The sequence below is a fragment of the Eschrichtius robustus genome, chromosome 1 (assembly GCF_028021215.1).
Source record: "Eschrichtius robustus isolate mEscRob2 chromosome 1, mEscRob2.pri, whole genome shotgun sequence".
NCBI lineage: Eukaryota > Metazoa > Chordata > Mammalia > Artiodactyla > Eschrichtiidae > Eschrichtius > Eschrichtius robustus.
Genome location: NC_090824.1, coordinates 133713363 through 133727627, shown reverse-complemented (window position 1 = coordinate 133727627; position 14265 = coordinate 133713363). Strand labels below are relative to the sequence as shown.

The 14265-nt window shown below is 35.9% G+C and overlaps 1 protein-coding gene across 4 annotated transcripts in view; it reads right to left on the bottom strand.

Annotated features, from left to right (window-relative positions):
- NEO1 (neogenin 1) overlaps nucleotides 1-14265 on the bottom strand; it is a 249018-nt gene that overhangs the window by 138993 nt on the left and 95760 nt on the right. The gene's annotated exons all lie outside the window — the stretch shown is intronic.

The following is a 14265-nucleotide window of genomic DNA, read 5'->3' as shown; positions in this document are numbered from 1 at the left end:
AAATCGAAACAATAACTGAGAACAATCAACGTTATACCACACGGGAGATCGCTGACATACTCAGAATATCCAAATCAAGCTCTGAAAACCATTTGCGCCAGCTTGGTTATGTGAATCGCTTTGATGATTGGGTTCCACATAAGTTAAGCGAAAAAAACCTTCTTGACTGTATTTCCGCATGCGATTCTCTACTTAAATATAATGAAAATGTTCCGTTTTAACAACAAATTGTGACGGGCGATGAAAAGTGGACACTGTACAACAAGTGTGGAATGGAAGAGAGAGTGAGGCAAGCGAAATGAACCACCACCAACCACACCGAAGGCCGGTCTTCATCCAAAGAAGGTGATGTTGTGTATATGGTGGGATTGGAAGGGAGTCCTCTATTATGAGCTCCTTCTGGAAAACCAAATGATTAATTCCAACAAGTACTGCTCCCAACTAGACCAACTGAAAGCGGCACTCGCTGAAAAGCATCCGGAATTAGTCAACAGAAAACGCATAATCTTCCATCAAGATAACGCAGCAAGACTGCATGTTTCTTTGATGACCAGGCAGAAACTGTTACAGCTTGGCTGGGAAGTTCTGATTCATCCGTCATATTCACCAGACATTGCACCTTCGGATTTCCATTTATTTTGGTCTTTACAATATTCTCTTAATGGAAAAAATTTCAATTCCCTGCGAGACTGTAAAAGGCACCCGGAACAGTTCTTTGCTCAAAAAGATAAAAAGTTTTGGGAAGATGGAATTATGAAGTTGCCTGAAAAATGGCAGAAGGCAGTGGGACAAAAGCATGAATATGCTGTTCAATAAAGTTCTTGGTGAAAATGAAAAATGTATCTTTTATTTTTAATTAAAAACCGAAGGAACTTTTGGCCAACCCAATAGGGTGACATTAGGGTATGACTTCAGAGAAAGATGGTGTAATTTAAAATTTCAGTGATAGATTTGTTATGAGTATTGACAAAGTCAATTTAGAATTTATCAATTTGTCTCATAAAAATACAAATGGAAAAATTTATTCTTTTGGGGGGGAGGGAGGATGTGTATCATAGGCAATTATGAATGTTTTAAGAGAAAAGGAAAAATCCCTGTTTAAAAAAAAAAAACTCATGACCCATTTTAAGTGTTATCGACAATCTGAGATGACAGGAAATACATGATGAGCTAATTCACGTCACAGCATGTGTAGAAATCCCAGGAGTTAACGATAAAACAATAAATTTGAAATATTTAACAGATGAAGACTGAACTTATAACCCTTTCTGCATTAACACTCACTAAGGCATTTCCTGTAGCTGTAACTTTTTAAAAAATAACAGAAATCAGACAGCTATGACTATAAATATAACTATATAAATAAATACACATATATAACCTCCAACCATTTCTCATAAACTGCTTTCCCCATCAGAAAAAGAAATAAATACTTTCAGTTATGGGACAAGATTCAAAATAAAATTTTCCAAAAATTTTTTGTACATAGTGACTTCCTATCTATAAACTAAAAGAGAAGGCCTCATGTGACACACATTAACATTACAGCTTGAATTACTGTAAATACCACCTAGATTATGAAATAGAACATTAACACACCAGAAACCCCATTGTGCAATAGTCACTACCCTGCCCATGTCCAAAAGTGATCACTATCATGATGAACTGGGAGACTGGGATTGACATATATACACTAATATGTATAAAATTGATAACTAATAAGAACCTGATGTATAAAAAAATAAATAAGATTAAAAAAAATAAAACCATAGGTTAGTTTTGCCTATTTTTAAACTTTATAAAAATGGAATCATACAGTATGTATTATTTCGTGCCTGGCTTTTTTGATTCAGTGGTATTATCCATGTTGTTGAGCGGTGGTCTGTCAATTTTCATTGTTGATAATACGCCACTGTATGATTAGAACACTATCTATTCTATGGCTGACTGTTTCTGGTTTTGATTTACTGTGAATAAAGCTGGTGAGAACATTATCATGCATTTTTTTTTTAAACATCTTTATTGAAGTATAATTGCTTTACAATGGTGTGTTGGTTTCTGCTTTATAACAAAGTGAATCAGTTACACATATACATATGTTCCCATATCTCCTCCCTCCTGAATCTCCCTCCCTCCCACCCTCCCCATCCCACCCCTCTAGGTGGCCACAAAGCACCGAGCTGATCTCCCTGTGCTATGCGGCTGCTTCCCACTAGCTATCCATTCTACATTTGGTAGATCATGCATGTTTTTTTTTTTTTAATGTTATCGATTAACTTTTTTTTTTTTTTAAGTTTAATTTTTATTTATTTATTTATTTATGGCTGTGTTGGGTCTTCGTTTCTGTGCGAGGGCTTTCTCTAGTTGTGGCAAGTGGGGGCCACTCTTCATCGCGGTGCGCAGGCCTCCCATTATCGCGGCCTCTCCCGTTGCGGAGCACAGGCTCCAGACGCGCAGGCTCAGTAATTGCGGCTCACGGGCCTAGTTGCTCCGTGGCATGTGGGATCTTCCCAGACCAGGGCTTGAACCCGTGTCCCCTGCATTGGCAGGCAGATTCTCAACCACTGCGCCACCAGGGAAGCCCCATGCATGTTTTTTGATGCATATAGTTATATACTTCTGATGAGTATACTCCTAGGAATACAACCATTGTAAAAGATAACGTTTGTATGCAGTTTTAGTAGAGTCTGCCAAACAGTGATTAAATCAATGTATAGTCCTAACAGCAGTATATTAGAGTCCCCATTATTGTTCCTCATCTTAGCCAACACCTGGTATTGTTAGTCTCTTGAGTTTTAACCACTCTGGTGGAGTACAGTGGTACCTCATTGTGGCTTTATATTTCTCTAAGAACTAATGATAAGAACCTCTTTTTCAAATTTTTAATAGTCACCTGGAGACCTGTGAGGTAGCTGTTCAAGTCTTGCCCATTTTCTACTGGATTATCTGTCTTTGTTTACTTACTGATCTATAGTTCTTTATAGTCTATATCAGAGGTTGAAACTTTTTCTGAAAAGGGCCAGATACTACATATTTTAGGCTTTGTGGGCCATGTGGTCTCCACCACAACTACTCAACTCCTTTGCTGTAGCATGAAAGCAGCCACAGTCAATACATAAATGAGTGTGACTGTGTGCCAATAAAGCTTTATTTATGGACAATAAAATCTGAATTTCATAAAATTTTATATATCACTAAATATTATTCTTCTGATATTGTTCAACCATTTAAAACTATATAAACTATTTTTAGTTCACAGGCTGAATAAAATGAAGGCGTTGGCAGACTTGGTCCACGAGCTGTATTTTGCTGACTCCTGGTCTAAATAAAGGCCTTTGTCAAGTTATATATAAGTCTTGTCTTGTTATTCTTTACAAGAATCAACTTCTGGCTTTGCTGAAACTCTTTATTTTGAATGTTTGTTTTCTATTTCATTAATTTTTGCTCTTATGATTACTTGTTTTCTTTGGGTAAAATTTGCTATTCTTTTTTAAGCTTTTTTGAGATGGATATTTATTTATTTATTTTATTGAAGTACAGTTGATTTACAATATTGTGTTAGTTTCTGGTGCACAACAAAGTGATTCAGTCATATATATATAATATATATATATTCTTTTTCAGATTCTTTTCCATTATAGGTTATTACGAGATAATGAATATAGTTCCCTGTGCTATACAGTACAGTACCTATTATCTATTTTATATAGAGAAGTCTGTATCTGCTAATCCCAAACTCCAATTTCTCCCTCCCCCCACCCTTCCCTTTTGGTAACCATAAGTTTGTTTTCTTATGTTTGTGAGTTTCTATTTTGTAAATAATTTCATTTGTATCATACTCCAACTAGTATGATAATCTCTAGCTCCATCCATGTTGCTATAAATGGCATTGTTTCATTCCTTTTTATGGCTGAGTAGTAGTCCACTGTGTGTGTGTATACCACAATTTCTTTATCCATTCATTGAGATATATATTTAAATCGCTAAATTTTCAGCATTTCTTCCCTTCTAATATATGTACTTAAGGCTATAAATTTCCTCTAAGCATCCCCTAAGTTTTGAAAGGTTAAGCTAACAGAGATATGACCTATTTTTAAATTTTCATCATTTCATTTCTGACCCATAGATTATTTCAAAGTGATTCACTTAAGTTTCAAACACTAGGAGATCTTCAACTTACCTTTTTTTTTTAAAGTCACTTTTCTGTAATTAGTTCCAACCTTAATTCCACAGCAGTCAAATCTATAGAATTTCTATTCTCTTAAATTTAAGATTTGTCCTGTAGTCAGTATATGGTATATTTTATTGGGTGGGCCAAAAAGTGCCTTCGGTTTTTTAAGTAAAACTACAAGATACATTTTTCATCTTCACCAAGAACTTTATTGAACAACGTATTCACCCTTTTGTTCCACTACTTTCTGCCATTTTTCAGGCAACTTCATAATTCCATCTTCCCAAAACTTTTTATCTTTTTGAGCAAAGAACTGTTCCAGGTACCTTTTACAGTCTTCCAGGGAACTGAAATTTTTTCCATCAATTCACTTTGTAATGAAGTAGAAACTAACACACCATTGTAAAGCAATTATACTCCAATGAAGATGTTTAAAAAAAAACAGAGAATATTGTAAAGACCAAAATAAATGGAAATCCGAAGGTGCAATGTCTGGTGAATACGACAGATGAATCAGAACTTCCCAGCCAAGCTGTAACAGTTTCTGCCTGGTCATCAAAGAAACATGCAGTCTTGCTGCATTATCCTGATGGAAGATTATGTGTTTTCTGTTGACTAATTCCGGATGCTTTTCAGCGAGTGCCGCTTTCAGTTGGTCTAGTTGGGAGCAATACTTGTTGGAATTATCATTTGGTTTTCCAGAAGGAGCTCAAAATAAGAGGACTCCCTTCCAATCCCACCATATACACAACATCACCTTCTTTGGATGAAGACTGGCCTTCGGTGTGGTTGGTGGTGGTTCACTTCGCTTGTCCCACGATCTCTTCCATTCCACACTGTTGTACAGTATCCACTTTCATCACCCGTCACAATTTGTTTTAAAAACGGAACATTTTCATTATATCTAAGTAGAGAATCCCATGGGGAAATACGGTCAAGAAGGATTTTTTCACTTAACTTATGTGGAACCCTATCATCAAAGCGATTCACATAACCAAACTGGCGCAAATGATTTTCAACACTTGATTTGGATGTTTTGAGTATGTTGGCTATCTCCCGTGTGGTATAACGTTGATTGTTCTCAGTTATTGTTTCGATTTGATCACTATCAACTTCAACTGGTCTACCCGACCGTGGAGCATTGTCCAGCGAGAAATCTCCAGCATGAAACTTGGCAAACCACTTTTGACACGTTTGATCCGTCACAAAACCTTCTCCATGCACTGCACAATCTTCTTTTGTGTTTCAATTGTGTTTTTACCTTTCTTGAAATAATAAAGCATAATATGCCAAAAATTTTGCTTTTTTCTTCCATCTTTAATATTAAAATGGCTCTACAACAACTCACCAATTTTGATAAGTCTTGCTTTAAATGCACGCTGATGTGACAGCGGTCACATACAATCTAACAAAATTGTTTCAAATGAAGTTGAAGACATCTAAGTGCTACTAGAGTCATCTTACGGAAAAAACTGAAGGAACCTTTTGGCCCACCCAATAGTAACGGTTCACAGGCACTTACAAAACATAGTTTATTTGTTTGGTGCAATATTTTATAAATGTCAATAAGGTCAAGTTCGTTAATTGTATTGTTCAGTTCTGTATTATAACTGTTTGTGGTTTTTATTTTGTTTGTACTTATTTGCCTTGTGCTACATATCCTATCAGCTACTGAAGTGTGTTAAAATTTATCACTAGGACTGTGGGTTTGTCTCGTCTACTTCTCCTTGTAGTTCTATCAGTTTCTGCCTTTCACATTTTGAGATTATGTTATGAGGTAATACATACTTAGAATGGTTTTATTTTCCTGGTATATTAACTCTTAATAATATGAAATGCCCCACTTTATCTGTAATAATGCATCTTGCTTTTTTGCTTGGTATCTACAACAGCTTTTTTCCAGTTAGTTTAGGCATGGTTTACCTTTTTCCATCCTTGTAATTTTCAATTTTCTGTATCCTTATATTTAGTGTGTCTCTCATACAAGTAATACATAGTTAGGTTTTAATTTCTTTCCAATCTGACTTTTAATTAGAGTAGTTAGTCCATTTACAATTACTGATATATTTGTATTTAAACCTACCATCCCACTATTTGCTTTCTATTAGTCCATCTTATTCTATGTTCCTTTTCCTTTCCTTTCATACCTTCTTTTGGAGAATTTTTAATTTTATTTTTATTTTCTTCTTCTATTATCTTGTTAGTTATTGATTCTTCTATTATTCTTTCAAGGCTTCCCACAGAGATTACAGTACACATCCTTGCCTTATTAATCTCTAATATAAAGTAGTACTTTCGCCACTTCCTGGAAATTTTAAGAACCTTAGAAGACTAACTCCGTAGCCTTACTCCTGACTTATACGTTTGTGTACTGTATTTTAAATCTCATATAACATTATTATTTTACATATTCAATATTCACTTAGATTTACCCAAATATTTAACTTTTCCTTTGCTCCTCATTTTTCTTTCATCACCTGAACTTTCATGAAAAATACCATCAATTTGCGACGTGATCAAAGTCATCAATGTTTTACGTCATGATTTCTGCATCTAAAGTTTTACCCAAAGTAATCTTTTCCTGCTCCTAGGTGACAAAGTTATTCTCCTACATTTTCTTCTATTAACTTTACAGTTTTACCCTTCAAATTTCAGTCACTATTGAACCAAATGGAAGTCATTTGCATGGTCATTGTAACATAGAAATTCAATTTTTTTTCTCTCCATTTTAGGAAGCCATTTCCCCCCAAACCATTTACTGAACAATTAGCCCATTCCTCATTCCTTCCACTGGTCTATTTCTCAGTTCTTGTGACAATACTTTCTTTAAAAAAAAAAAATCACTGTGCCTTTTTAATACGTTTAAATATCTTGTAGAGCAAGCTCTCCACTCTTTTTACTTTCCATAGCAAACCCAGTAGTTCACAAACCTTTATTCTTCTATGTACATTTTAGAAGAAAACTTCCAGGTTCATCAAAAAATCAACTAAGAATCTTGATTCGGGCTTCCCTGGTGGCGCAGTGGTTGAGAATCTGCCTGCCAATGCAGGGGACACGGGTTCAAGCCCTGGTCTGGGAAGATCCCACATGCCTCGGAGCAACTGGGCCCGTGAGCCACAACTACTGAGCCTGCGCGTCTGGAGCCTGTGCTCCGCAACAAGAGAGGCTGCGATAGTGAGAGGCCCGCGCACCGTGATGAAGAGTGGCCCCCGCTCGCCACAACTAGAGAAAGCCCTCGCACAGAAACGAAGACCCAACACAGCCAAAAATAAATTTAAAAAAGAATCTTGATTAATATATGCCAAATGTATATTAATCTGGGAGGATGAATGACATTTTAAATATTATATCAACCCATCCAAGAGCATGAAATATCTATTTTGCCATTTATTTATCATCTATGTTCTCTACTAGAGTTTTAAATTTTTCTTGACAAAGGTCTTGTATATTCTTGGTGAGTTATATTTCTAGATATTTTATAGTTTTTTCCTATTGAAAATTTACCTATTTTAAAATATTTTTTCTTTTTAAATATTTTCTATTGATTATTGCTGGTACAGAGAAATAATTCTGATTTTGATAAATTTATCCTGTATGGCAAACCTGCCCAATGTTGTTTTCTATTATATACTAGTTTGCTGATTCTGTAGGTGATTTCAGGTAGACAATCAAATCATCTGTCAACAGAACAATCTTATCTCTTCTTCCAATTTCAACACTATTATTTCTTTTTCTTCTCTTATGGTACTGGTAGAACTATGCTATTAAATAGTAGAGGTAACTCTGGCCAACCTAAACATTTCTGTCTCTTCTGTCATTTCCTGAGAGGAGTATGGTAAACTCTCTTAACAATTGTTGATTTATCTATTTCCCTCAGCTGTTATTTAGTTTTTGTTTCATATATTTTGAGGCTGCATATATATTTATGTTAACTATATAGTTTTGTTTAGCTTTCTTTTATTTATTTTTTAATTACTTTTTATTGGAATATAGTTGCTTTACAATGTTGTGTTAGTTTCTTGCTGTACAGCAAAGTGAATCAGTCATACATATATCCCATGTTTTTTAGATTTCCTTTCCATTTAGGTCACCACAGACCACTGAGTAGAGTTCCCTGTGCTATACAGTAGATCCTCATTAGTTATCTATTTTATACACAGTAGTGTATACATGTCATTACAAATCTCCCAATTCATCCCACCCCCCTTCCCCCCTTGGTAATCGCAAATTACCATACATCTTGACTCTATTTCTGCTTTGCAAATAAGTTCATCTCTACCATTTTTCTAGATTCCACATATAAGCGATATCATACGATATTTTTCTCTTTGACTTACTTCACTCTGTATGACAATCTCTAGATCCATCCATGTCTCTGCAAATGGCACTATTTCATTCCTTTTTATGGCTGAGTAATATCCTAGTGTGTTACATATATCCTGTATATATGTAACACATCTTCTTTATCCATTCCTCTGTTGATGGACATTTAGGTTGCTTCCATCCCCTGACTACTGTAAATAGTGCGGCAATGAACATAAGGGTGCATGCATCCTTTTGAATTATGGTTTTCTCTGGATATATGCCTAGGAGTGGGATTGCTGGGTCATATGGTAGCTCTATTTTTAGTTTTTTAAGGAACCTCCATACTGTTCTCCATAGTGGGTGTACCAATTTACATTCCCACCAACAGTGTAGGAGGGTTCCCTTTTCTCCACACTCTCTCCAGCATTTACTGTTTGCAGACTTTTTGATGATGGCCATTCTGACTGGTGTGAGGTGATATGTCATTGTAGTTTTGATTTGCATTTCTCTAATGATTAGTGATGTTGAGCATCCTTTCATGTGTTTGTTGGCAATCTGTATATCTTCTTTGGAGAAATGTCTATTTAGGTCTTCTGCCCATTTTTGGATTGGGTTGTTTGTTCTTTTGATATTGAGGTGCATGAGCTGTCTGTATATTTTGGAGATTAATCCCTTGTGAGCTGCTTCATTTGCAAATATTTTCTCCCATTCTGAGGGTTGTCTTTTAGTTTGGTTTATGGTTTCCTTTGTTATGCAAAAGCTTCTAAGTTTAATTACGTCCCATTTGTTTATTTGTATTTTCATTTCCATTACTCTAGGCGGTTGATCAAAAAAGATCTTGCTGTGATTTGTTGACTATATGTTTTGTGTTATATCTTCTTGATCTATGATTCCTCTTACGAATAAATGTTCCTTCTGCTATTTTTGTCTTTTAGATGGCTACCTCAACTTTCTTTCGTTTTGCCTATTATGTCTTTTCCATCCTTTTATTTTAAATCTCACTGTCTTATTAGTTTTATGCGTATCTTTGCAAACAACATATTGGGGTGTTTTTGTAATCCAATCTGCTTTTAATTGATGAGTTTGACCCATTTACATTATTTTAATTACCATTATATTGGAAGTTATTTCTACATTTTATTCATACTTTGTCTTTATAGTATACAATGTTTATTTTTTCCCCCTTTTGTGCTTTCAGTTGGATAAACCTTTCTTCTGCTGTTTAAAAGTTATATGTATATTCTATTTCGTTCTGTGGTAACTGCCCTTAAGTTCCAAACTCATATTTTATTTCTTAATATTTATATCTATACGTATACAGATATTAGTATTTCTAGCTTTCCCCTAACAACACACATACACCTGTCTACACCCACTACTTGGTATTGTCAAAAATTTTAGTAGTGGGCTATCATTAACATACTTTTTCTTTACTTTGATTCTCTCCTTTTTAAAAAAGAACAATAGTGAATGTTCCCAAGTTACTAATGCTGCACAGCAAACGCCAAAACATAAAACAACCATTATTGGCATAAAACTACCATTATTTTCTTATGCTCACAGATCCTGTAGGTCAGGAATTATGACAGGGCACAGCAGGGATGGCTTATCTCTGCTCCACAATGTCTAAGAAGACTTGAATGTCTGGGGGTGACACAGAAAGCTGGGGGCTGAAATCAACTGAAGACTTCTTCATTCACAAGTCTGGTTCCTTGGTTACATGACCTGAAAGTTGGTCTCAGCTGGCGCTGTCTATTAGAGCACCTACAATGTAGGCTTTCCTAGTGGTTTGGGCTTCACACAGCATGGTAGCTAGGTTCTGAGATGGAGATCCCAAGAGGAAGTGTCTGGAAAGCACTAACTTCAAGAGAACCAAGAGGACTCTACATGGCTTTTTATAAGCCTCAGAAGTCATGTGATATCTCTATTGATTCAAATAGCTCTAAGCCCACTCAGATTCAAGGACAAGGGGTATAATAAACTCCAGCACTCACTAGGGGGACTTCAAAGAATTTGGGGGCTACATTTTAAAACTCCCATATCTCTTACAGCCTTTCCTGAATGTGTCTCTTCTTATTTGAGTATTCATTCCAAAAGTGCTTTCAGTGTGTATATTTGTGTAGCAAACCTTCTTAGGCCTTGTATGATGAGAATTTTTACTATGCCTCACATTTTGGGTACATATAAATGCTATGTGAATTCAATGTTCTTTTCCTCTAAACCTTTAAAAAATTACTCCACCATCCTCTTGAAATCACATCTCTCAAAATCAACACTAGGTGCAATCTAATTCTTGTCCCTTTATAGGTGATCTGCTCTTTGTCACTGGGAGCTTTTAGAAGCTCTTTTTGACTTTGATGTTATCAGCCACTGTAAATGAGTCTAATGGTGAGTGTTTTCTCCTCTCCAATATTTAGCAGTCATTAAAAGCCCTCTCAATCTAAGGTCTTCCATTAATCTTTAATTCTGAGAAATTTATCTTAATTATTTCTTCAAATATTTCTTTCTCTCTTTTTATTTCATATCTCCTCTAGGATTCCTATTTATCTGGATACAAGCCCTTCTACATCTAACTTTCACATCCCTTGGCTTTTATTCTATGCATTCTCTCATTTAATGCTATGTTCTTAGAGAGTTTCTCAATGTAATCTTCCAACTCAGGAGTTTGTTCATCAGCTGTATACCTTAGACTATTACTCAGTCTACTGTGTTCTTTACCTTCACTACATTTTTCATACCTAATATTTCTACTTGGTTCTGTTTTCACATTTTCTAATTCTTGCATTATATTGCTAATATCTTTCTTATCTCCTTAAATGTATTTATCATGCTTATTTTAAATTCTTGGTCAATTTTTCCACTAATTCTCCATCAGATGGTATATGTCATTCACTTGGTTGTCTTTCTCTGAGAGCAGCTGTACAATTCAGGGGAGTAGTTTGGCTATAAACTAATGTTCTTCTGGTGTACCAGCCACTCTATCTGAGAACATGCATGGTCACCAGGCCCTAACTGTAGGAGGATAAGCCCTGGAGCAAAGAGCCCTAAGGACCTCAGAACTACTGTTTTTCATTCCAATTTGCTGGGCATGCCACAGGTAACTCCTCTGGTCAAGGTTTCATATTTAAATTCTTAGGTAGAAATAGCACTGGCCTCAGAGTCTTCCTAGGTTAAAACCTACCAATCTGGGAGTTTGGAGGCAGTGTGGGGGAAAAAGTTGAAAAGTGATCCCCTAAGGGCAGTCAGGCCATACCAGTTTCATTAATGCCATCAGAGCCCCAGTAGACCTTTTGAATGGACATGGAAGCCTGGGCCATTCCTGTTCATTTCTGCTGTGAAAAGACAGGCAAAGATAGTCTCAAGGCAACACCAGCGAGTAAGATAAAATTTAACAGCCTCCTTCCAATCTACTTTCTCACTGTTACCGCTGGCAGTCCTTCATCCCAGGCTGCAGCCACCACCCCCACAAACCATCTTTCACTCATCCATAAACACATACAGGTTCATAGTGCCTCAGTCTCCCCATAATTCCCTCTCACTCCTCTAGGTTCTTCAGAGTTGATTTTGGGTGAGGGAGTCAACAGCTAGAATTAGTTTGACAGAAAATGGAAACCAGCCTAGAAACTACTTTCTTCATCAAAGGTGTAGAAGTCTTGCTCAATTTCAACCACTCCCAACCCAGTTCAAAGATTTCCGGCAAGCAGACGAATGAAAAGTTAATATTTAATAGAACATCTTACCACCAAAAAAGCTACCTGGGGCATCTAGTTTAGAGAGTAATTCTTTCATGGATAGAGATCTTATGCCATCTCTAGCTTCATACCTTTGAAAACACCTTTTACCTATGTTTTCTAAATATTCATCAACCATAGACTTATAAAGCATTTGGTGTAAACTTCTGGGTGAAATAAAAAACAACCAAAACTCTTCTATTGGTCTCACTAAGATTTTTGACCTTGAGATATTTTTAAGCACCAGAGTTCCCCAGTCATCTACTGAAAATCAAAATCATGGCAGACACTCTCAAACACATATGTACAACTATTAGCCTCAAGCCAATCTGAAACTATGTTAGATACAGAGAAGTTAGCAGATAGGCTGCTATTTCAATAGTAGGCAAAAATGGAAGGACCTAACATAGAACCTTAGACATTCTCCCCAATTGAGGCTGGGGAGGAAAAGAAAGAGTTGGTGGACTACTGATAAGACTTGGTAAGTAAATGAATTTGGTTGCTCCCTAAAATAAAGGTATCAAAAAAGCTAGTTCAACCTTAAATTGTATTGTGGAATACAATATCTAGTAGCAAGGAGGTGATGTTTTCGCTCTGTTCTGTACTGGTGACATGGTATCAGTACTACTTTTCAGTTCTGAGCACCACACCACATTCTCTGAAGGTCAAAATCTTTTTAATTTTTGCCAATATGATGGTGGGGAAAATGGTATCTTTTAAATTTGTATTTTTCTGACTGCTAGTAAAATTGACTATCTACTGATGAAGAAATGCAAATAGCTAATAAACTCCTGTGAACTGCCTGTTGGCAGTCTTTATCAGCTTTCTTTAGGTTATTTCTTTTTAAAAAATCTCTTTCTGAAAGGTCTCGTTATTTTAATGATTCTGACCCTTTCTCAGTTATGTGTTACAAATATTTTCTCCCGGTCTATCATCTGCACAGGGTTTTCCTATAACTTTTTTAAAAATGTGTATGTTGTCAGAATTTGTTGGTTTTTGCTTGACATGCCATTTTCTCTTTTTCCTAAGATAGTCTCTCCCATCAGAGATAATACAAACGCTATCCCATATATTCTTCACCTTTTCACATTTAGACCTTTGAATTGAAGTAGAGATCCAACTTTATTTCCTTCCACTTAAAAGTCTTTTGTACCAATACCCTTTAATAAATAAAACACTTTTTCCCTCTGAATTGAAGTACCACTTTGATAATATTTTAAAGTTCCATAATTACTTGTAACAGCTGGATTTTATTCCTTTCTATTGTCTAGTCTATTCTTGGGCCAATGCCATGCTGTTCTGATTAGAGAAGGTTATCTAATTTTAATATCTGGGCTTCTTCACTCTTATTCTTTTCTCAGTTTTCTAGAATGTATTCACTTAAAGGGCATTTTCTTTAGGCACAGATGATAAGATGGAACAGGATACAAAGTACCAGATGTATGTGTTATCCTGTAACTAAAAACTGCAGTTAATTAAGCTAATAGACAGAGTCTTAATTAGATTCCATACAATGAATAAAATCAAAGAGTAGAAATTAACTGCATGGACAAATGTAACTAATACATATGGCAGACACTATGCCTCCCATTTGAGGCTAATAACAAGGTACCTTACTTTGGAGGAAACTGAGGCACAGGTAGAAAAATGGAGAGAGTATCAGGCCAAGAACCTGACTAACAAAAAAAAAACAAAAAGAGAAAACATCCACCAAGGGAGGCACAGAAGCCAAGTAAGAGGGAGTTCACTAATATTTTACTTGTCCAGTTCCATTCACATAGAGGTAAAGAAATCGGTCATTCTACCACTGGTCTAATCCTACTTTCTATCTAGCCAGAGCAATGGTTGAGCTCAAGTGAGGTAACAGTTATATGAACTCTAAGGCCTGCTCTTTTGATTTTTCAGAGATTATGAATCCACCCACAAATAGCAATACAGAATATAAACATTCTATGCCTCTGCCAGCACAGAACCCCAATGTGCTCCCCAATTCCTATCAAACAGAGTAGGAATGTGACTACTTTCCACTCTGAAACCCACAAAATGTACCAAGAGAAA